We start from the raw sequence: 26,483 nt of genomic DNA on the forward strand, positions 1-26,483 counted from the left end.
TCAGAGCTGCTGGCAATCCATTATCTGCTCAGCCTGTGTTTGTGCTTGGGATTGCCCTAACCCATGTGCAGGACCTTGCACTTGGCCTTGTAGAACTTCATGAGGTTTACATTGGCCCACCTCTCCAGCCTGTCAAGGGCCCTCTGGATGGCATCCCTTCTCTCCAGTGTGTTGACTGCACCACTCAGCCTGGTGTCATCAACAAGCTTGCTGACAGTGCACTCGAGCCCACTGTCCGTGTCGCCAACGAAGATGTTAAATAATGTCAGTCTCAATATTGACCTCTGAGGAATGCTACTTTTCTCTAGTCTCCACTTGGACATCGAGCCATTGGCCACTTAGTCTTTGAATGTGATCATCCAGTCATTGCTGGCTCATATTCTATTTTGCCTCACCAATATCCTCAAGTCCTTGTCTGCAGAGCTTGTCTCAATAAACAGGATATAAAGACATCCACATATCTAGATCTGCAATAGGTCCTAAATATCCTCATTCATTAAAGTGGTATAAATAGAACTAGACAAACTAATGAGAGATAGAGTAAAAAAGGAGCAGATGAGAGAATAGGAGTAAAACTGGAGTGTGAGAATACAATTCTAAATACATGTTGTATATGACATTCCCATTTCCCAAGTGCAAGGTCCTGCATCTGGGTCGTGGCAATCCCAAGCACAAATACAGGCTGGGCGGGGATTGGATCGAGAGCAGCCCTGAGGAGAAAGACCTGGGAGTGTTGGTAGACGAGAGGTTCAACATGAGTGGGCAATGCGCCCTTGCGGCCCAGAAGGCCAACCGCATCCTGGGCTGCATCAAGAGGAGCGTGGCCAGCAGGTCGAGGGAGGTGATTCTGCCCCTCTACTCTGCCCTGGGGAGACCCCACCTGGAGTACTGCGTCCAGTTCTGGAGCCCCCAACACAAGAAGGACATGGACCAGTTGGAAAGGGTCCAGAGGAGGGCCACAAAGATGATCAGAGGGCTGGAGCACCTCTCCTATGAGGACAGGCTGAGAGAGTTGGGGCTGTTCAGCCTGGAGAAGAGGAGGCTCCGGGGAGACCTGATAGCGGTCTTCCAGTACCTCAAGGGGGCCTACAGGAAAGATGGGGAGAAGCTGTTCAGTAGGGCCTGTTGTGATAGAACAAGGGGTAATGGGTTTAAATTAGAAGGAGGTAGGTTTAGATTAGATATTAGAAAAAAATTTTTTACAATGAGAGTTGTAGAGCACTGGAACAGGTTGCCCAGAGAGGTGGTGGATGCCCCATCCCTGGAATCGTTCAAGGCCAGGCTGGATGAGGCTCTGAGCAACCTGATCTAGTCAGGGATGTCCCTGCTTCTTGCAGGGGGGTTGGACTAGATGACCGTTGAAGGTCCCTTCCAACTCTAACTATTCTATGATTCTATGATTTGTGGATTGAGGCAGACTACAGTTGATGGGAGAACAAATAAATTCTAATTAAATTGGAATAGCAAAAATAATTTTAAAATACTTAAGAGAACTCTCTGTGAATAAAATGACTGACAAATTATTTGATAGAACTGTTGATGAAGATCCTGTCTTATGTTGGGAAATGTCATCTATTTTAGCTTGAATTTAATTTCCTGAAAGTACTACACATTTTGATTGTAATTTATTATTGTTATCATTTGTTAGTAATCAGCTTGACTCACGTCAGAAAAACTAAAATGCTAAAACATATAACTTAAATTAGAAAAAGTCTAACTCTTTCATAAGTAACCTGAAGAATTTTAAGTGTGTCTTTGGGACCCACTTGCAAATTATAGTAACCTTTGAAGATCTTAAGCAATTTGAAGAAAATTAGATCAGAAGGTCTAGTAATCTGTCAACTTGGAATTAATAGTTTGAGTTTCCCTACTTACTTTTTCAAGCACAATTATAAACAACATGAAAGAACCACACTTATTTCAATTTTCATTGTAAATTGGTAAGAAATAAAGTGAAAACTAATGACACAAAATTTACATTTCCAGTTCAGTAAAATCTCTCCCTTTCTATTTTGGGAAAGAAAGAAGGATGTTGCTGAAAGCAAGGAGAGTGCAGTACTTTAGTCTGAAATCTATCACATTTATTTTTAGAACATATATCTGCCAATAAACAAACAAGTACAAAGCTCCATCTGCCTACACAAGCAAATAACATGGTGTGTACATTTCTGAGCATTAGTCACAAGAGAATGAACTAGATTTAGATTGCAAAGTAGTTGACAAAGAGAGTCAAAGAGAGAGACATTGAGAAAAAGAATATTTATATTTACTTTAGTTAATACAGAGATCTAAAATCCAGAACTGACTGAAGAATATCTGGAAACTATTTCATCAAAGTAACAATTCACTGAAATTTATTTATGACCGGAATTTTTACAATGAATAAATTATTTAAAAGACTTTTTGGCAGACCTATGAAAAGTTTGTTCGTGAGCCAATTTTTCATTTTTTTATTCTAGTAAACTAAAGCTTACTTGAAAAAGGAAGCCAAACAAAAATTAATTATTTTGTAATTTCTGAAAATTAACATTTTTATAAGGCTTCTCATTTATAAACCATTTCATTTTATAAGCCAGATCATCTCATCATCTTTTTCCCCTCTTCTCTCAGTTAACCTGTAGATTGTCAAGATTTCAACTTTTATATTTAGTTTGAGAAAGGTAAACATGTTGCTATCTTGGGCAAAATCTTGCCTAGCCCTACTTTCCTAGATTAACATGATTGACACGTTAACTGAAGCCTAATTATCAGGGTACTGGTAGCCCGTATTTAAAGATATGTGAACAGACTAGAAAAGCAAAATGTGAATTCTGCACTGGCAGAAATGTAGAATTCACATTAGGCTTATATATAAGTGAAAACGGCACAAGACAATCCCTCACATCCCTTGCTTTCTGTTATTGATCATATGCATCCCAGAATAGATAAAGTTTATCTGTTTGTGCCAGACTACCCAATATATTTATTTAATCCCCAAGGCTTCATAGCTTTTTCTGCTAAGAACGCAATATTTTTTTTAAAAAATTGTTCTTTGCTTTTTCAAGCCAGTGTGCTGGGGGTGATAACAAAAAAAAAAAAAAACCAAAAAAAAAAACAAACCAAAAAACCCCCACAGATTTAGGAATATGAAGGAAAGAAGCCTCCTTATTTAGTATCTTTGCCTAAATGTTTTACCGAAGTTTTTTAACGCCGTTTAAACCTTCAAAAGCAACTGTACTGTTAATGAAGAACATATAAGAACTGTCAGAGTTAGTATAAATTTAACAAAACCTTCCTCATCTGAATGCGTTACTATGTTCAGTTCACAGTAAGGAGGTGGTTCTCACTCCTGCATCTCACCATGTCTCAGAAAGGTAGGTAGATGGCACAGTGGCTCACCTTTCAGGTTGTGTGGGAAAGCAATGAGCACACTGGTATCAGATGGCCCTTTCCTAGGGTCTGTGCAGCTCTTTCCATAAGGCCTCTGTCTGCAGCCTCAGCCCCCCAAGCCTGCAAGGGGCTACAGCAGCTTTCTCATTGGTGTACCCCACAGACAAGCCACCGCAGTGCCTCAGGTCCATGTCTTAGGTCAGCTTATAGGAATTTAATCTTTTCTGAGCACATGCCAAGTGATAGGTTATCTCTGGCTAGAAACAAAGAGTAAATCAGAGGGATCAAGAATTTATGACCCCTGATGAAAGGCTGTGGTACTAGTCTTGTGGCAAGGTTTATCCTCCACAGAAAACTGGGGGACTCTTTTACAGAAGTCTTTCAGAAAAATGGGTTAGTCCAAAAAAAGCTTGGTATTTGGTGAGATAATTATGACAAGAAATGGAGTATGCTCTATTTCTAAACAAAGTATTACCTGGCTATGCTGGTTTTTTTTCCAAAATAAACCAGAAAATATGTATTTTGTTCACAGATAACCTGTTAATGAGTAATTGTGATTTTCTCTCCAGGTTTATGATGAATAGTGGAAGAACAGAAGGACTTTTACTAACTTGATACAACTGCTACCTTACCATGTGCTGTTAAAAAAAAAATCATTGGTGGAAGATAGCCCTAGGGGGATATAAATAGGAATACAGAAATTTCTGAAAATTAATAAGTTAAGACTCCAAAACTAATAAATTTTCCATTTCACTGGATTATAAACACAATTTATAATTATAATTCAATGTTATTAAATAGAGTAATCTAGGGAATCTTTTTTAAAACTCAGTATATTACTGAAAAAAAAAGGAGTACATATGTGTCCAATGTATAAATGATAACCTATGCTTTAAAGGAAGTGCAAGACAGCAGTAACTTTACCAAAAATAAATTATTTTCTAGAATTCTTTTTGCTAAGGCTTCGTTTCTCTCTTTGCTTCGGCAAGACGGCTGTACTACTCCCTTTCTACACAAAACAAGGACAATATGTTATTCAATTTATGGAGCTGTCATATATTAATTACTTGTGTTCATGAAGAACCATGCTATATTTATAGCTATTTATGACCATTTTGTGCTGGAAATACAGCTTACAGGTGATATTTTGATGAGTGATAGAATTTTGATACTGTGCTCACCTTTGATTAGGGTAGGTCTGAACTGAGATTAAAGGAATGACTTTATCTCATAGATTGTGATGCTATGTGTCTTAAAAGTCCCCTTATTTATGGGAACTTATAATTGACTTTTTAAGTAACTATGTAAAGAGAAGCTAATTGTCACATTTTGTGCTTTGGCTTGCTTCAGTTTATTTCTTCAGAGGAATTACTTGCTACGGCTGGTAAAAGTATTTATTGTTTTTACTCTGATCTCATCGATTTCCTGCAGCTATTTGCATTTCATGCTATTTATACACACATAAACGTGGAATCTGGCAAGGGCACCTGTAACCACTCATTTCAAAGCAGCTCTGTGATGAGCCCCCTGTTTAACTCGTTCTCAAGAGACATCTATTTCTTGAAGAAGTAGTACTTAATACATCATGACTATTTTGATGTTATTAGTACAAGTATAGTTCTTCTGAATTAGGTACTGCTTTGCTTTTCCTAACAAATTCTTCTGCTTTTCCTAATTGTTTTTTATTATCTTGCCCTTAGAGGTATTTGCTGTGTAGTTTTAATAATATTATATATCCATTGACATTCTGAAGATATTTTCAATCATATAAATCAGATGTGCCATATTGGATTAAGCTAAGTTCAATCATTGCCAATATACATAAGTTCTTTGATTACATTAACTCCTATGAAATATACAAGTACTCAAAATTCTAAGGTGAAAGGTTATAAAATTTCATGGTGATCTGGATCATATTATTTATTAAAGAAGTAACATTTTGTATTATGAAACATAAGTGTATTACCCATTCTACTACTCTTTATCTAAAAGTTCTTCAGGAAACACAGTTTTCTTCATAATACTTTATTATTGCTAACTGTATTGCACCAAACATATTTCCTTCATTGGTTAAGAAGAATCCTATTAATTTAATTTTGTTCTCTGGACCTCAGGTAGGCTGGCATCCATGTATTCTCTATATTTGCTATTTTCTACACTTTATCTATATTCTTTCTTCTCTTACTGCTTATTCTCATTCCCCAGGTAAGATATCACAATCTTGTTAAGATCCTTTTTTTTTTTATAGAAATCTCCATTATTCTCATTTTCCCCTTTGAGCCATTTTTATTTGGTTGTTTTTTTTTTTTTTTAATCATGAGATGACCAGAATGGACCTCTGTACTAAAAACAAACAAACAAACAAACAAAACCATTTAGAAGGACAGTTGATTAAATTTTCATTAGCCTTGCAGTTTTTCAAGGTAAATTTGTAGATGTTCATAACCCCTCATTATGAGACATGAATTTATATGAACACAAGGTAAAATATTTCTGAAGATTTACCTATCATCAGTAAATGAACTATTCATGACTATTGTAAGATAGCCCTTCAGCATTGTTCTTGTGGCACTAGCAGTATAACTTACATTAATGTTAATATTATGAACATTGTGCTGCAAACATCTATTTATATGGACTCTTTTTATGTTCGTAAAAGTAGATAGTATCACAGAATCATAAAATCATAGAATATCTCAAGTTGGAAGAGACCCATAAGGATCATCAAGTCCAATTCCATGCTTGTCACAGGACTATTTAAACTGAACCATATGACTAGGAGCATCATCCAGATGCTCCTTGAGCTCTGACAGGCTTGGTGCCATGATCACTTCCCTGGGGAGCCTGTTCCAGTGACCAACCACCCTCTCAGTGAAGACTTTTCCCAATGTCCAAGTTGAACTTCCCTTGACACAACTTCATTCCATTTCCACATATCTTACCACTGGTTGCCAGAGAGGAGATCAGTACCTCCCCCTCCTTGAAGATGTTGTAGACTGTGTTGAGGTCACCCCTCAGCCTTCTCTCCTCCAAGCTGAACAACCTAAGTGACCTCAGCTGCTCCTTGTAAGTCTTTGCCTCAAGGCCTTCAATATATTTGTTGTCCTCCCCTGGATCCACTCTAATAGTTTGATGTCCTTATATTAAGGCATCCAAAACTGCACACAGTACTTTAGTACTTGAGGTGGGGTCATTCCAGTGCAGTGTAGAGAGGCACAATAACTTTCCTCTTACCATCTAGCTGTGTTGTGTTTGATGCACCCAAGGAAATGGTTGGTGCTTTTGGCTGCCGGGGCACACAGTTAATTCATATTCAAACCCAAACACCAAAATCTCTTTCCATGGGGGCTGCTTTCTAACCTGTCAGCCTCCAATTTGCATGTATAACCAGGATTACTCCATTTCAGCTAGAGAATCCATCACTTTCTCTTGTTAAATTTCCTGTGGTTAGTGATTGCATAGCGCTCTTGTCTATCCAGATCTCTTTGTAAGGCCTCTCTACTTTTAAAAGAAGGCAGAGCTCCTCCTAGTTTAGTATTCACAAACTTATCTAATGTACATTTGATTTCTGCCTCTAGATCATTTATAAAAACATTAAAAAGCACTGACCCTAAAATTTAGCCCTGGGGAAGCCCACTAGTGTATGGCCATCAGCCTGATGTAACTGCCTTTCATAGATTCATAAAATCATAGTATAGTTTGTGTTGTAAGAGACCATTAAAGATTATCTAGTCCACCCCACCCCGTAAGAACTAGGGCTGTCTTCAACTAGATCAGGTTGCTCAGAGCCCCACTCAACCTGACCTTGAGTGTTTCCAGGGATGGGGCTTCTACAGCATCTCTGGGCAACCTGTTCCAGTGTTTCATCACCTTCATCATTAAAAATGTCTTCATTATATCTATTCATAATCTATCCTTGTTTAGTTTAAAACCATTACCCTTTGTCCTATGGCAACAGGCCTTACTAAAAAGTCTGTTGCCCTCTTTCTCATAAGGCCTCTTTAAGTATTGAATGGCCACAATAAGGTCTTCCTGGAGCCTGCTTTTCTACAGACTGAACAACCTCAACTCTCTCCATCTTTCCTCACAGGAGATGTGTTCCATCCCTTTCATAATTTTTGTAGCCCTCCTCTGGACTCGCTTCAACAGGTCCATGTCTTTCTTGTACTGAGGACTCCAGAGGTGGACACAGTACTCCAGGTGGGATCTCACAAAAGCAGAGTAGAGGGGTGGAATCACCTCCCTTGACCTGCTGGCCACGCTTCTTTTTATGTAGTCCAGCATATCGTGGGCTTTCTGGGCTACCAGTGCACACTGCCAGCTCATGTCCAACTTTTCATCCACCAGTATCCTCAAGTCCTTCTCCCCAGGGCTGCTTTCAATCCCTTCACTCCCCAGTCTGTATTGATACTGGGGATCTGCCAATCCATGAGAAGGACCTTGTACTTGGCCTTGTTGAACCTCATAAGGTTCACAGAGGCAAACTTCTTGAGCCTGTCCAGGTCCCTCTGGATGGCATCCCATCCTTCAGGTGTGTCAACCACACCACTCAGCTTGCTATCATCTGCAAACTTGCTGAGGGTACACTCAATATCACTATGTCATTGATGACAATATTAAACAGTGTTGGTGCCAATATGGATCCCTGAGGTACACTACTTGTCACCAATCTCCACTGGCCACCAAATGACAGACTAGACAAGTTATGTTGTCAAGGCTGTGATATTAGAAATACCGCATTCAGCCCCAACGGGGACCAGACTACGCAGTCTCTCTCTCACTTCCCCCACTCTCCGAGAGAATAGGAGGAGATTTGACAAACAAAAGAAAACCAGGAAAAAAAAAAAAACCCAAACACGCGGGTTGAGATTGAACAAAAAGTAACTTTAACAGTAATGACAGAAGAAAACACTAGAGTGATGGAACATAAATACAATATAATAGCTCACAACAGATCTCCACATCCAGTCTCTTCCACCTAGGAGGGCCTCCCTTCAGCACCCTCCTCACTTATATACTGAGCATGATGTCAGATGGGATGGAATAGCCCTTTGGCTAATTTGGGTAAATTAACCCCAGCTGTTAGCTAATTAGTTAACTATCCCAGCCATAGGTGCTGCCAGCTTCAGTTCTCCACCCACCTCAGGTAAATATTAACTCTATCCTGGCCAGAACCAGGACATTATCCACCCCTTATTCCATACCATCTACATCATGCCCAGATCCTACACTTTCCAATTAATCATCAACTTTTTCTTCCTTTTATCTACTTGTATGCAGACACACAGATGTAACTCTCTTAGTCCATGGTCCATCCTTTCAAAAGGTCTGTTGAGTTTATCCAGTCCATAACTTTGGGCTCCATCTGTCATAACAGGCTCTCAGCATAGGACAGATGACACAGTGTTTCCTCAGGTAGTCTGTCTGGTGCAAGTGACTTAGCAAGTTCATAGTCTGGAGACTGAAGATCTGTTGGCAGGTGCTAGTAGCAAGAGCCAGTTCTGGTTGCATCACTGCTGCAATTTTTTCCTATTTTATTAAAGTTCATTCTTTGTTGGTATAAACGATTTTACTATAATACTTTTGACACAACATAAGTATCTCAGGGCATGGAGCAGGAAGAAGCAAGGAGGGACACATAATAGCTAGATAATGACATACAGTACTGTATAGTAACCGACATCAAGCACTTCAAATTATTGGCTCTTTTCCCCTAAAATTAGATCTCCTTGAGGTACACATTGGACTTTCCCATCCTGCATTACCCACCAAGTACACCCAGGTCCTTGAGCAAAAGCAATCCCATGCACGGGTTTGCCTTTGCCCAAGGGAGAAATGACCCAGACTGTCTTCCCCAGTATATTCCTTACATGCACCACAGGGACTTTATCCCCTTCTACAGTATGTAGAAGTTCAGATTGGGCAGGGCCAGCTCGATTGGTGGACCCCTGAGTGTTGACTAGCCAAGTAGCTTTTGCTAAATGTTTATCCCAATTTTTGAAGGTTCCACCACCCATTGCTTTCAGAGTTGTTTTCAGCAGCCCATTATACCTTTCAATTTTTCCAGAGGCTGGTGCGTGATAGGGGATGTGGTATACCCACTCGATGCCATGCTCTTTGGCCCAGGTATCTGAGATTGTTTCGGAAGTGGGTACCATTGTCTGATTCAATTCTTTCTGGAGTGCCATGTTGCCATAAGACTTGTTTCTCAAGGCCCAGGATGGTGTTTCGGGCAGTGGCATGGGGTACAGGATATGTTTCCAGCCATCCAGTGGTTGCTTCCACCATTGTAAGTACATAGCGCTTGCCTTGGCGAGTTTGTGGGAGTGTAATGTAATCAATTTGCCAGGCCTCTCCATATTTATACTTCAGCCATCGTCCTCCATACCACAGAGGCTTTAATCGCTTGGCTTGTTTGATTGCAGCACATATTTCACATTCAAGGATAACCTGTGCAATAGTGTCCATGGTTAAATCCACCCCTCGATCACGAGCCCATTTGTATGTTGCATCTCTCCCCTGATGGCCTGAGGTATCATGGGCCCACCGAGCTAAAAGTAGTTCACTCTTATGCTGCCAGTCCAGATCCACCTGAGCCACTTCAATTTTAGCAGCTTGATCCACTTGCTGGTTGTTTTGATGTTCTTCAGTGGCCCGACTCTTGGGTACGTGGGCATCTACGTGACGTACTTTTACAACCAGATGCTCTAACCGGGCAGCAATATCTTGCCACAGAGTGGCAGCCCAGATAGGTTTGCCCCTACGCTGCCAGTTGCTCTGCTTCCATTGCTTTAACCATCCCCACAGAGCGTTTGCCACCATCCATGAGTCAGTGTAGAGATAGAGCACAGGCCATTTTTCCCGTTCAGCAATGTTTAAAGCCAGCTGGATGGCCTTCACCTCCGCAAACTGACTCGATTCACCTTGGCCTTCAGCAGCTTCTGCAACTCGTCGTGTAGGACTCCACACAGCAGCTTTCCACTTCCGATGTTTTCCTACAATACGACAGGACCCATCAGTAAACAGGGCATACTGCTTCTCATTTTCTGGGAGGTTGTTATATGGTGGGGCCTCTTCAGCACGCGTTACCTCTTCCTCTGGTGGCTTTCCAAAATCTTTGCCTTCTGGCCAGTCTGTAATTACTTCTAATATGCCTGGGCGATTGGGGTTTCCTATTCTGGCCCGCTGTGTAAGTAGTGCAACCCACTTGCTCCATGTAGCATCCGTTGCATGATGCGCAGAGGGGACCCTTCCTTTGAACATCCAGCCCAGCACTGGCAGTCGGGGTGCCAGGATGAGCTGTGCTTCAGTACCAATCACTTCTGAAGCAGCTCGAACTCCTTCGTATGCCGACAGGATTTCTTTTTCGGTTGGAGTATAGTGGGCCTCAGATCCTTTATATCCCCGGCTCCAAAACCCAAGGGGTCGACCATGAGTTTCCCCTGGTGCTTTCTGCCAGAGACTCCAGGTAGGGCCATTCTCCCCAGCTGCGGTGTAGAGCACATTTCTTACCTCTTGCCCTGTCCAGACTGGCCCGAGAGCCACCGCGTGAACAATTTCTTGTTTAATTTGTTCAAAAGCCTGCTGTTGTTCAGGGCCCCATTTAAAACCATTCTTCTTTCGGGTGACTTTATACAGAGGGCTTACAATCATACTATAATTTGGAATATGCATCCTCCAGAAACCCACAACGCCCAGGAAAGCTTGCGTTTCCTTTTTGTCAGTTGGTGCAGCCATAGCTGTTATTTTGTTGACTATATCTATTGGAATCTGACGATGCCCATCTTGCCATTTTATCCCCAAAAACTGTATCTCTCTTGCAGGTCCTTTCACCTTACATCGTTTTATGGCAAGCCCAGCTTTCAGGAGGATTTTAATTATTTTCTCCCCTTTTTGAAAAGCTTCTGCTGCTGTGTTGCCCCATACGATGATGTCATCAATGTACTGCAGGTGCTCTGGAGCGCCACCCTTTTCCAGTGCAGTCTGGATCAGCCCATGGCAGATGGTGGGGCTGTGTTTCCACCCCTGGGGCAGTCGATTCCAAGTGTACTGGACGCCCCTCCAAGTGAAAGCAAACTGCGGCCTGCATTCTGGTGCCAATGGGATTGAAAAGAACGCGTTGGCAATATCAATGGTGGCATACCACTTGGCTGCCTTGGATTCCAGTTCATACTGAAGTTCTAACATGTCTGGCACAGCAGCACTGAGTGGTGGTGTTACCTCATTCAGGCCACGACAGTCCACTGTTAACCTCCACTCTCCACTTGATTTTCTCACTGGCCATATGGGACTGTTAAAAGGTGAGTGGGACTTGCTGATCACTCCCTGGCTCTCCAGCTGATGAATCAGCTTATGGATGGGGATCAGGGAGTCTCGGTTGGTGCGATACTGCCGCCGGTGCACAGTTGTGGTAGCAATTGGCACCTGTTGTTCTTCAACCTTCAGCAACCCCACAACAGAAGGATCCTCTGACAGACCAGGCAAGGTGGACAACTGTATAATTTCCTCCATCTCTAAAGCACCTACACCAAAAGCCCACCGATACCCTTTTGGGTCCTTGAAATATCCCCTTCTGAGGTAATCTATACCAAGAATGCATGGAGCATCTGGGCCAGTCACTATGGGGTGCTTTTGCCACTCATTCCCTGTCAGGCTCACTTCAGCCTCCAATACAGATAGCTGTTGGGATCCTCCTGTCACTCCAGAAATACAAATGGGTTCTGCCCCATTATATCTTGATGGCATCAAGGTACATTGTGCACCAGTATCCACTAGAGCTTTGTACTCTTGTGGGTCTGACGTGCCAGGCCATCGGATCCACACAGTCCAATAAACTCTGTTATCCCTCTCCTCCACCTGGCTGGAGGCAGGGCCTCTCTAATCCTGGCCACAGCATTCATTCTTTTAAATATGCATGAGAGGTCCCTTCAAGAGGGTCAAAACTAAAGCTATTCCTTCTATGCTCCCTATTGGAGACTGGTGCAACAATTTTCCGGGGAGAACTTCTATTTGCAATGGTTTTTCCACGCAACTCACGTACCCGCGCCTCTAGGGCAGAGGTAGGCTTCCCATCCCACTCCCTCATGTCCTCTCCTTGGTCACGCAAGGTAAGCCACAGGGTACCTCGCCACGTAAACCATCTCTCTTGAGCAGGGAAACGTTTACTCCTAATAGCTGAAATATTGGCCCGTACCGGTGGGGAATGGGACATATCTGCTTTGAATTGCTGGAACTCCTGGGATAGTTTCTCCATAGCCGAGACACAGGCCCTTAGGGAGGAAGACAGGCTTTCCTCGTACTGCCGGAGTCGGCCAGCCAGTTCATCCACTGTTTCTTCCTCTCCATCTTTCCAGGTCATAACTGCCAATGAGTTGGCATATGATGATGGTGCACTTTGAACAAACTTCCGCCACATTTGTCGTGTGCACCTGACTTCATCTGGATCCTTAGGTAACTGATCATTGTCCAGGTCATCATAAATAATCTCCAGCACAGCTAATTCCCTCAGGTACTGGATACCCTTCTCCATGGTAGCCCACTTGCCTGGATGACACATTATATCCTCCTTGAAAGGATACCTCTCCTTCACACCTGACAGGAGTCGCCTCCAGAGGCTGAGGGCTTGTGTCCCTTTTCCAACTGCTTTGTCAATGCTTGCTTCTCTAGAAATGGATCCCAGTTGCCTAGCTTCTCTGCCTTCTAATTCCAAGCTATTGGCCCCATTATCCCAGCACCGCAGCAGCCAGCTGATAATGTGCTCCCCAGGATGACGGCTAAAATCTTTTCGCATGTCTCGCAGCTCGCTCAGGGATAGAAATCTGGTGCTCACTGTCTCCTTTAGGAGTTCTTCCTCTGAGGAAGAGCCTGCCTGCCGAGTTCTTCCTGGGCATGTAGCAAATAAACCTTCCTCTTCTTCCTCCTGCTCCGTCCTAAAAGGGGCTTCTTCATCCCTCACTAAACGAGCTGACTTCCGCTTCCAAGTCTTCTTGGATACAGGGGCAACTGAAACTAGCACAGGTTCACCCTCTGATTCAGCTGCAATGCCTGTTGCTGGGGTTTGAGTCCCTACATTGCAGGTCAGTTTGTTCTCCCTCACACCATGCCACGTATTAGTATCTTGCCTTAGGGTAAATCTCGGGAGGAGATTCCCAAAAAGTGGGTTTGCAGCTCTAGACAAGACTTGGCACACATTCAAAATACATAACAACAACATCATAGTGGCTTGAATATCCCCCAGATCTTTAAAGTTCTCAAAAAGTGGCTTAACTACCCTGGAAGTGAAAGAATTCAGGAAGCTGTCCACATAGGAATACCAATTTATCTCTAAGGCCATTGATGTCACCATGTCATAGATATATATGGCATAGTATAACAGAAGGATAATTCTCATCATTTTCCCTGAGGTGATAAACACCACCACTGGGAACACATAGTACATATAAGAGCGTAGACAATACAACAACATAACCAACCACTGCAACATCATGACCAATAACTGACAACCAATACAACAAGCACGTATAAACAAATTTGTTTCAAGCAAAAAAAAAAAAAAGAAAAAAAAAAGTCAGATCTGTTATTATCTCAACCCTTCGAGCCCCACGTTGGGCGCCAAAATAACTGTCGTAGTTCAGCCCCAACGGGGACCAGACTACGCAGTCTCTCTCTCACTCCCCCCACTCTCCGAGAGAATAGGAGGAGATTTGACAAACAAAAGAAAACCAGGAAAAAAAAAAAAAAACCCAAACACGCGGGTTGAGATTGAACAAAAAGTAACTTTAACAGTAATGACAGAAGAAAACAATAGAGTGATGGAACATAAATACAGTATAATAGCTCACAACAGATCTCCACATCCAGTCTCTTCCACCTAGGAGGGCCTCCCTTCAGCACCCTCCTCACTTATATACTGAGCATGATGTCAGATGGGATGGAATAGCCCTTTGGCTAATTTGGGTAAATTAACCCCAGCTGTTAGCTAATTAGTTAACTATCCCAGCCATAGGGGCTGCCAGCTTCAGTTCTCCACCCACCTCAGGTAAATATTAACTCTATCCTGGCCAGAACCAGGACAATGTGATCAAGGAGAAAGAAAACACAGTAGAACAAAGCTCAGTAATGTAGTGTTTGTTGAGATCATTAATACAGCCATCTGCTAAGGGCCAGGATGCCAGCCAGGACTCTTGCTTGGTTTGGTTCTAGTTAATACTTTCAAGACTATCAGCACATTTTTACTAAACTAGATGCGAATCTAAAATTCATCAACATTTCTGCAAGGCTTAATAAGGACCCCTTTGCTCCCTATCCGCTCTCCAAAAAAAGTACACATCTACGCTATGTAGATACAACCTTTTTTATTCCCTCTCTGTGGGATAATAACTCATATTTTTGGCCAAATGACTTCTGTGTATCCTAGTCAATCAGCTAATATCTAGCTGAAGAAAGGCATCTAGGCATCTTTGCTTTCTCAGTGTGGTCTAACCATTTGGTATATAGAAAAACTGGCATTGATATTTACAGCTATGTTTGACCTTAATTGATTTACCTGTACTTTGCAGATGTCCTTGTTCTTAGGATTAGTGTCAGTCTTGATCAAAGAACATCTGGTCAAATATAAACCACAAGAGAAGGAGATAGAAAATGGCTTGGATTAAATCTCTTCTGCATTTAGGCAAAACAAAGAAGATGCACTTTAAGTGGATCAAGGAAGTAGCCTGAATACTCTGAAGCAAATTCTGGTCACCTAGGGGAAATTTTTAGTGAAACACCAATGAATTTTAGTACTTTAGGATTTGTATAGCAATTAAGCGGAGTTGAGAGTTGCGATTTTGGGGGCTGGTTAAGGTTTTGAGCTAAGATGATCCACTTTAGTGTCACCTTGTCCACATTCTGCTTTAAATGATGTATTAAAGTTTCTAGAACCTTCTGTGACCTCACTTTGTATGACACAGATGAAAATGAGCAACAGTTGTACTCTATATGAACATTACAAACTCAGCGTTAGGCTTAAGATAGCTAGTTCTGGTTCAAGGACTGCAGAACACGGGCTGAGTATGCTACCTGTTTCTATATGGCTCCTGGGAAGTTCACAGTGATGGCAAAATATATTCATGTCTTTCTGAATTGTGACTTGAAGTTGTGCTCTCAAGTGAATCTTGTCTGTTTTGTTAGATGAGGTCAATCCTGTACAATTCTATGAGTGCAATAGAACAAGAAAACCAGCAAGAGTCATTAAATTTCCCAATACAATGGACAATCAAGGACTATCACACTCCCTGATACACCTTAAAATAACCTCAGTGTGGCTTTCAATTACCCATCAACTGCTAGGGTCATCTCCCAATCAGTGCTTGAGTTAGCTATGCCATTTTAACATAGACATTGTCCTGCTAGGGTCAGTTGTACTTAATCTGAGGACTCTACTACATTACCTCAGTTACAGTTTAAGCCAATAAGAAAGTACCTTTTGGCTGTCAGAATAGTAAAAATGAGTTACAGAAGAATGAAAATAAAGATTCAGATTTGTTTCAGACAGCAATGAAGCAAGCACACAAGACCAAAGGCAGTAACAACAAACAATAAGAGAGACAGAAAGGAAATTTTAAAAAGCCCGTGAGCACAGGGTCTGCCATCTTTATGAAATTAAAGTATTTGGAAGGGAATGATATCGTATACCATGTTATGACTGCTGCTACTATGGCTTAGTCCAGCATCACAAGAGAGATATTCGGGAAAGTATCTGTTTCTGAACAGAGTTTTTTAAATGGTGCACTATTATGAGAAAAAGCAGCAAGACTATTAGTAAGATAGTACCATTAGTAATAGCAGGCAAATTGTTATCCTCTACCCAGCCTCCCATAACAGAAATTGCAAACCACTGCTTATACAGGCATAACACATCAAGTGCTGTGTCCATGGCTACATATATTTGGAGCCCATTCCATAATACCGGCAACTCAGGCTGGATAGATCAGATAGCTGTGTTTACAAAGAAGGTAGGTATGCCATAGTAGGACTCCAAGGAAGGGAAATGCTATGTGTCCCTTTACTCTTCTAATTCCTGCACAGATTCTTGGCAAAAGATTACTTTATTTTCTTCCTTCCTTCCTTTCTTCATCTCTTTCTTCCTTCCTTCCTTCCTCTCTTCCTTCCTTCCTCTCCTCCTTCCTTCCTTCTTTCCTTCTTTCCTTCTTTCTTTCTTTTCTTCTTTCCTTTCATTCTTCCTTCCTTCTTTCTCTTTTTTCTTTCTTCCTTCCTTCCTTATTTCCTTCCTTCTTTCCTTCCTTTCTTCCTTCCTTTCTTTCTTTTCTTCCTTCCTTCCTTTCTTTCTTCCTTCCTTTCTTCCTTTCTTTCTTTCTTCCTTTCTTTTCTTTCTTTCTTTCTTTCTTTCTTCCTTTCCTTCTTTCTTTCTTTCTTTCTTCCTTCCTTCCTTTCTTTCTTTCTTCCTTTCTTTCTTCCTTCCTTTCTTTCTTCCTTCTTTCCTTCCTTTCTTTCTTTCTTTCTTTCTTCTTTCCTTTCTTTCTTCCTTTCTTTCTTCTTTCCTTTCTTTCTTCCTTTCTTCCTTCCTTTCTTCCTTCCTTTCTTCCTTTCTTTCTTTTCTTTCTTCCTTCCTTCCTTTCTTCCTTTCTTTCTTCCTTCCTTCCTTTCTTTCTTTTTTCCTTTCTTTCTTTCTTTCTTCCTTCCTTTCTTTCCTTCTTTCTTCCTTCCTTCCTTCCTTTCTTCCTTCCTTCCTTTCTTTCTTTCTTTCTTCCTTTCTTTCTTTCTTACTTCCTTTCTTTCTTTCTTCCTTTCTTTCTTTCTTCCTTTCTTTCTTTCTTTCTTCCTTCCTTCTTTTCTTCCTTTCTTCCTTCCTTTCTTTCTTCCTTTCTTCCTTCCTTTCTTCCTTCCTTTCTTTCTTCCTTTCTTCCTTCCTTTCTTTCTTTCTTTCTTCCTTCCTTTCTTCCTTTCTTTCTTCCTTTCTTCCTTTCTTTTTTTCTTTCTTTCTTTCTTTCTTTCTTCCTTTCTTTCTTCCTTCCTTTCTTTCTTTCTTTCCCCCTAAAGTCATATGCTGCTCAAATCTAAATGCTCTAATCTGCATTTGTGAAACCAGACCAAGGAAAGCACCTTTAGCTGATGTTGCATGCCATAGAAGCTTACATGTACATAGCCAGGAAATTGAACACAAGAATTTTTGAAGTGTCATTGTCAAATTGATTTTTATCTAGTTATCTAGATGCAAGTTACAAGCAGATGGCTTCAGCTACTGTTCCTGCATCTTTGTTTTGTTGTCAGTTTTCCTATGTTTTCCCATTTTTGATCATCCTTTCCTCCCATGCTGTCATGCAGAAGATCTACACTAATGATCAGGAAGCTGACTAATTTACTGCTCTGTGGAGGCAGTGAAAAGGGCTATAAAAGTCACAGCATGACCCGCAGACTTCAAATGCTCTGTACTAGCTGTAGGGGTTCACTTGTGTACATCACACAATGTGACTCTATGTCAGCAAATTCTAATTAATCTTAATGGCAGAGGGAGGAGATGAGAGTCAAGTCTTCTGTACATGGGATGCATTTGGGCTTTGACCTCTGGGGAAACAGGAATGTGAATAACTTTATCTAGTACAAGAGAGAAGACAAGAGAGAAGGATCAGATGTGCTCAGGCTCATATGTAACAACCTCAGCAACGCATTTCGTGACTGGTTTGCTTTAAAACTCAAACTTCTGGAAATGCAAGGAACAAGAGCCAAATGGGCATCAATTCCATTCAAAATGTCCATCTGCTGCTGCAAAACCTGCATGAATTGTTACATAGCAACCTGTATTTCCTCTTGTATTTGGAATCCCTGGGTTACTGCTGTTTGCTCTGTGAGTGTGTTGTCCTTGATAGAGACACAGTAAATCCTGTTGTGATGCCAAAGCTTTGCCCAGTAAATGTTGGAGCTCATTGTACAATGTGCTTATATGAATGCTATTTTGCAGATGGTTATGACATAGAAAATGTGGTTGTACCTGAATATAACATCTTTTTCCTCCTCCCCTTTCTCCACTCAATATGAACCACTGACTAGCACCTACCTTTTCATTTACAATGTTTAACCATTTAGTATGAAATGATAGCTCAGGAAACTACAGCTTTGATTTAAAAAAACATTTAAAATGTTAAGCTGAGTATGTGATAAGCATAAATATTTCAGTTTATGGTACATGGAGAGACTATTTTTAAGTGGTAGTTTGTGTTGTTGGAACTGCTTTTGCAATAACTGTAATGTAGTGCAGAGTAATGTCTGATTATAGGCTTTTACACAAGTATTATTCTAAACAGCTATTACAATGGTATGAAACCCAATATTAATACAGTTTCAATAGAAAAACTATAGAATTTTGTTTGTAATAACCATACTTTTCTTGCATTTTGTCCCCTTTTCATTTTGCTATTTTTGACAACTGTTAGTATTATATATTTAAAGCTGTATTCATTTTTATCATTTAAGAATTACAATAATGAATAGAGAAGGATTATTAAAGCGGCTTCTTAACGCAGAGAAGTTAAATGGTAATTTCTTGGTATTATTGTGTAGTAGAATTTTTCAGACTTACAATTCCATCCGTAAATGGGGAAGGCTTGTTCTTGCTCTCACGCTTCCTTACTCTCTCTCTCTCGATAAGATTTCAAGATTGTTTAATACAATTTGCCTTTCTTTGTAAATTCTTCTGTTCTGACTAACAAGGTGATTTTAAAGTGAAGAATGAACTGTGGTTCATTCTTACTGAGAAATATTAATTTGTTACTGATACTCAGTGTCCTAATTTATGAATTTTAGGGAAGCAGTCAGAATTAAGTACTTTTGCTTCTCATTAAGTTAATTATTCTATGAATTCCAACATTCTTTCTCAAAAATGCCAATTAATTTCAAGTTTAGACTCAGAAATTATTAGCTTAGGTAACACTGAAGTCTTTCAATGTAATTTAAAAAAAATTATTCATGTTTTGGTATTATATCTAAATACAAATTATAGGTATAATGCTAATGTTATTAATTTATTTATTGATATAATACAATAAGGATTGTGCTGATATAAATGAATTTGACATATTCCTATGAAAAATTTTGACTTAGAGGAAAGCATGCAGCATCTACTTTATGTCAACAGATTTTAAATATTTATTTTTTACTACTAGCAGGACATCTGACATTCCTTATTTCTAAAATATTTTAGAACTATACCGCCCTTGAACATTAGACATTTTAGATGAACTTAACAGCATGGAAAGATCAACAAATTGCAATCTTGTCTCATAAACCAGCATTTTATTAATATTAATGTAACATTAATTTATACATAACTATTATATTATTAAACATTAATTAATTATTTGATTTGTTTGCTTAGTTAAAAACTACATCTAAAATATTATTTAATGCAACTTGTTTTTCAGAATGGATCTATTTGGTGAACAACGGTAGCATAATTTTTTTTCCCTTTGTATTATCATAACATTATATCTTTATATGTGTCCAAAGACCACTTTAGTACAAAAGATAAAGCTCTGAGAAGACATGTAAGAGAGAGGAGAAATGTCTACAGATTTATTAAATTAGCAATTTCCTAAAGAAGATGAATGAGAAATATTATTTTTCTATGTATAAAAATATAAAAACTATGTCATTGGAGTACATAAGTGACATACTTTTTTACAGAAGGAGTGATTCAATATAGAAAACCTTGCTACTTTGTTACAATGGGGCAAATAAGAAGGCCAAAGAAATAAGACAGATAAAACAGGTAATAGGTCAATTTGTGACATGTGGGCTCACTGGTACCTATCAAGCACAGTGACTCCTCTATGTCAAGGTTTCCTTAATCCAGTGATTGACAGAAGGATCCATGAGAGGAAATTCATGTCATGTATGCCATCTTAATTTTCTTTTTCTAAATATCCACTACCAATAGTTTATCAGAATCATAATCCGAATGGGTATTTCAAGTGAAAAATACAACAAATCTTAGGACTTATAAACTGAAAAGACATTGAAAGAAAAGAAATATCTGAGTGAATAACAGTTGAATCAGACAGGAATTTGAACAACTTTATATTTATTTGTTTGGTTTTTTTTGTTTTTTTGGTTTTTTTATTAAGTGCTAGTTAAACTTGAATATGTTTCCCAAACAGATAAGCCATCAGGAAAGTATTTTTAGGGAGGTAACTACAGATTATAGCTACTTGTGCATGGAGGAGAAAAAAATAATTTTTATGAAAACTATTTTCTTTTCAGCGAAAACAAAATAAAACTAACCATCACCAAAGTATGAGGGTGTTCTGATTTGATCTGAGATAGTTTCTCATCTTGAGAAACTGAAAGGCCAATGAAATCCTAGCATTAAAAACTAAGGGGAAAAAATTATTGAATTGAGAGTAGAAAGAATTTTTTTTAATGTCCAATTTAATTAGATTTTTTTTTTCTGTAATACCCAGTGAACAATGGTAACCTAAAGCTTTGTTAACCTTTCCTTTATGTTACAGTATAAGAAATAAGTCCTCTCCAAAGCATTCCCCCAAAACAAACAAACAAACCAACCAACAAACTAACCAACCAACCAACCAAAAAAACTATAATACCAAACATTCTGGGGCTGACTTTTCCAATTCTATTGAAACTGGGGAAAGAAGCGAAAAAGTATGGCTCAAGATGCAACTCTCTTGGTATCTTTAAAGAAGTAGAAGAGAACATAATTCAGTCTATAGTAGAAAGAATAATTCAATATAAAAACAGTATTCAGAATTATAATTCATTAGTATCTCTTACAGCCACATCTGCGTATATGCCAGCTTAGTATTTAAACAAAAAAATGCATTATATGCTTGTTTTCATAATTATACTGAATAACAATAATTTTTCATTTTAGAAGTAGACAATATGAGAAGTATGTAATGAAGTGGTTTAGCTAAAATTATATCCATCAATCTTTATCCAAAATGCGACTCAAAGGCAGATAAATATTTTCCTTTAAATTAAAATAAATGTTTTACTATTCCTCCTCTTATTTTCCATTTCTGGATTGCAGGTGGAATGTTCAAACATCAATAACTTCAAGTGCTTTTCAAAGTAGTCTGGGGAAATATAACTGGGAAAAATCTTCTTTTTAACATTAATTTCTTACCCAAATTGTAGGATCACAAAGTTCAGATATTGTTGTAGGGTGAAATTATCATCATTCTTTCAGTGTTATTGTCAAATGCAAATTCATCTCCTTAATTTTTTATGTTCATCTTTGACTATCCTTAGCTGCAATTCTCAGCAGTCCCTATTGAGCAACAGCTACAATGCCCAACAACGTGAATTTTTGCATTTAACTTCTGGGCAAGGTATCACTTCAGTCTGAAGAAATGACTGAGCCTCACTGGCACGAGTTGCATGTGCTGAACCCAAAGCAAACACTAGTTGAATAGTTAGGTTACTGCCTTGTGAAATACTGCAACCTTTTACATTTCTAACAAGTTTTCAAATGAAGCAGTTGATTTATTAGTGAGTAGTACTTATATGGAATTTGGAAGGGGTGCTTTTTCATTATTATGGTATAATAAAACCTTAGCAACAGTTTTACTGAGATAACAGTAGGTGAAAAAAAAAGCAAGAACTGCCCCAAATCAATGGCTAATTTATATTTAGTGGAAAAAGTGGAAAGTTAATGAATTCGGAACAGTCTGGGCTTTTGAGGGAGATTGTTTTCCTCAACTCTTTAGTTCAATTACTGGATGCAGAAAGGTTAAAATAATAGCTTAAATGAAAGCCAAATGCCTCTGATGTTTATGATGCCTTTATTTCGGAAGGCTAGTTCTGAGAATTTTTGAGAAACTGTCGAACAATTAATACCTATTCTGTTGTCACTGAAATTGGGAATCAAACTCCTTAATATCAATGTAGCATTAAGAAGCAAGCATTCTTTATTGCAGCACTGGATGCACGGGAGATCCTTCCAACTAGCGCGCGTGCCAGTCTAAAAATCCAAACGGAATATATTCAGTAACTTCACACATAATCATCAACAATTCCTGGAATATTGCTACATAGTCATTAGTTTTCCTAGAAATTATTATAATATTCCACGCCGACTTGCACATGCTGAGTCTTTTGAGTCGAGTTTTTTCTAGTGGTCCCAGGAATCATCAGAGCGCCCCCTCCTGGAATCCGCTGGTTGAGCGTTCCTTAAAAATCTCCACATATGGTCTTGAGAACAGGCCATAGTGTTCCTTGATCTTCTTTACTTCCAAAGTACTGGCTCCGGACCTGTTTTACACTCCATCCTCGAGGCCTACCTTTGTTCTATCATCCCTCTTAATCACCTCAGCTATGCTAGGCTAACTTTTAACAAACAGAATAATAAATTTTCCTGACAATCCTGAATCCACCAGTTATCTCTAAGGATTAATAGATTACATATGAAGTTTAGCCTATGTGACTGCAGTTACATGGACAGTAAAAACCACCTAATATTTCTACAATTTTCAAAAATCATATTGTTCTAAGACTATCTTGCTTAATCATTTAATGTCATATAACACTGTTATCTGAATATGAAAATTATTATGTAAATTATCTTTATGAATGCAAATAGTATCAGAACCCTATCATTGATGAGATATACTTTATTTGTAAATAGGGTCAAAAGGCTTATGTGGATTAAGGCATAGCTGAATGCTTTCCTGATCAACTACCCTTAGTTCCACCAGCAAGAAAAAAGAAAAAAAAAAAAAATCACACAAAAAACCCCAACATCAGAAAACAAAAAATTTGTAGCTTCTTATATTGAATTTAAAAGTAGTAAAATGTCAAAGTAAATCTGAAGACTAAATGTTTCAGAATATATGTCAGCAGAGAAGATGTAGCTGGAAGTCTTCCTTTGCAAGTGCAATTCACAGTTTGAGGACTTCAGTATCCAATTCAGAGCTGTTTGATTCTACTTCTAAAAAGGAGAGCAAGCCACAGTACTTCTCCCAGGCAACCAGATTACTTAATGTCAGAGAGTTATTTTTCCTTCTTCTTTAGTCAAGTATAGCATTATTAGACTAATTAGCTTTACCAATATGATTTGTCAACACCCTAGGCAGTTCTTTTGGGTGGTAATTTCTTCTCCCTGAAGGTTTCATGGAACTCAAGAAATGGAGGTAATTCATTTTTGCTTCTCAAATTTCAGTGCTCTATCAGTCTAACAACCACTTCGAACTGGCATAAGAGATCCATATGAATGTTAAGCAATTATTTTTGCTTTTAGGGATGGAAAAGAGGATTTTTGTTGTGCTTATTTTCCATTTTATTTAAATGGTTGACTAGAAATAAGAAAAGCTCAGCTAAAAAGAATGCTCTCTGGATAAGGCAATTGTGGAATAATTTTCTTGACACTTCATTTTGAAATGCTTGTGGTTTTTTGGTGCCTTTTCACTATTCATTTTTCAATAAGCATTAGGACAAATTAACTAAATCCAATATAGGATCTAAGGGTCACTACCATTGCATCTCAGCTGGTTTACATCTCATGCTGTCTGGCTACATAATATTAACTGGCGGAGCTGCTAACTGACTTCAGGTACAGATTTATGAAAAGGCAAGTGTCCAGCACTTTTTGCTTGTCTTTGGTTCAGCGATCTGTTCCTGTGGTGGTTTCCACATGGTGTGTAAGATGGAAGGTCACATTATTTTTCACCAACTGATCTAATTGTCTAAATGTGTGGGGTTGAAAACTATATTGTAAGTTAATGAGGTTATTCCACACTAAAGAAAAAAAAAATATTTTGAGAGTGAGGTGGACTAAAGATACCTCACTGCAGAAAAAGTTACTGCTTTGAGGAAAAGGGAAAACAACATTTTGATTACATCATGAAGTTTGTAACAGATAGCCAAATATCCCAGTCATTGACATACAACAACATCAAATATACAGATGAGTAATGATACTCTATCTCTGGAACACAGACAAGGTGAAATGCCCATGCAGGACTCCAAACTACTTTTTTTTCTTTCACTCCACTTTCACAGAAGCCGAGGTGTTCAATGTTCTACAGCTTCTGTAGACTTAGAATACATCCACTTCTGTATTACCCTTAAACACTTAGGAAAAAAATACATAACCTCAAAAAATGGAAACAGAGTAAATGAAGCTGATACATCATAAAGAAAAACATGTCTTAACTGATATAAAATATAGCACAAGGATAGCTTTAATTATGACAGTTCATCAGAAAAAGTACAGGAAATTTGATTACAGAAAAATCCCTCTATCATCCTTATATCATAAAAGTGCATGGTAATGTATTTTAAAAAAGATGTACAGATTTCATAGAGTTAATTGGAATTTTAAAAAGAAAGTCATCTGGGGAAATGACACAGGCACAGCCCATCAGCAGCCGCCTCACCATCTGACAGACATGTTAGTCCTAAACTGCCAGTGGTCTATGGAACCTGCCAAGAAGCCAGATGCTGCTGTGGGTTAACATACACCAGAAATTGCTGTTGTAAGTAAAAAACAGCTTAGCAGAATATTCTACTGGTTAAAAAAAAAAACAACAACAACAACAAAAAAACCCAAACCTTTTAATTGAAAACTAAGGATTTTATTAAGAAGCTCAATAAGTAGTACGAGTTGAAGATGAAGTCCTAAATTTTAGGTGAAATCATGAGTTTCACGAGACTTTCAAAGAGCTCTGGACTGTCTGGTACTCTTTTTTGCAAAACACACAGTCTGTCTGGATTTTATGGCTAGATTTTAATTTAATTTATTGATTTATGGATTTTAATTGTAATTTTTTTTAATTAAGGTATCAAGAGTTTGGATAATTAGAAGTAAATCATAAAGAAGTTGGTAAGTATTCAGAAGTATTCAGAAGAAGGTAGGTGAGGGTCTGACTTTATCAAATACATAGTTCTGTAATTTAGCACGGAGAACCTATGTATCACATATTTATGTTTGTAGTGTGCATATATATATAGGGATACACACACTCAAAACACTATAAAGGCAATTCAGAACAGCTCTTTTAGTGAGTAGTATGTTATCAGTACTCATTAATTTACTGAAGTGTATTTTACCTATGGAGAAAGTGTAGCATAGATTATGCATGGCTAGGATTAAGTCTGCTAAGAGACATTACTTCCTTACATTGTCCAAGAAATCTTCTTTGTGAACTGTGGACTCTAACTGCTGTCAATCTAAGGCACTGAGCAGGACTAAGTGGAGCTAGGAATAAAATCGTTCTCTAGATTTCCACACCTGATGATTCCTTCTCCCTTTTCAGCAAGGAAACAAGGAAACCTTTTCTTTTTTTTTTTTTTTTTTTTTTTCACCAATGTTTTCTCTTCTAAGAGCTATAGCATCTAAAATTACTCCAGTTGCAAATTCTATCTCCTGTTTTTGTCTCCTTTTAGGTCCACAGTGACACCCTGTGAGGTTGTGATGAGGAGAAAGAGGGCACATATGGAGCACTGGAATTTCATGAATTAGGACATAGACAGAATCATTACCCAGCAACTCTTTTTGTTCAGAATTTTCTTAGGTTCATGGTTCTCTGGTACACTGAAAGTGCTCTGCTCACCCATACAAACTTCATTTGTTAACTAGGAGAGATAGAAATTGTTTTCTAAAAGAACTCACAAATTCTGACCAGACCTGGTAGGAGAGAACTCAGGCACAGTCAGAAAGTGCTTAGCAAGCCAACCATGCTTGATACTAGCCAGATTAGGAGCATTTACTTCCTAATTCTAGAGACTAGCGATGAAGCAGTTTCTGTCAGCCACTGACAGTGGCAGAGCCTGATCAAAGATGAGTTGCTGAGTGATGTCCTGCCAAATAAAATAAAAAGAAATTGTCTGGCCAATTTCTTAATGAGGCTGCCCATTTCTATACATAAGCAGAAGGTACATATCTTTTCAGCTGCAGCTTGGAATAAAAATGATACTGATGATAAAGATGTGGATATAATGTACTGTGTATAGCAGATCTATATTGTTCCTAAGATAACATGGCAAGTTAACATAGTCATGGATTAAGAGGTAGGAAGGGAATGTGAAAATGAACTGTCATGGAAAGCTTGCATGAAAAGTAGTTTGTACTTATGTTTTTGTGGGACCAATCATCAGTA

Source organism: Chlamydotis macqueenii, chromosome Z (assembly GCF_036417535.1).
Source record: "Chlamydotis macqueenii isolate bChlMac1 chromosome Z, bChlMac1.mat, whole genome shotgun sequence".
NCBI lineage: Eukaryota > Metazoa > Chordata > Aves > Otidiformes > Otididae > Chlamydotis > Chlamydotis macqueenii.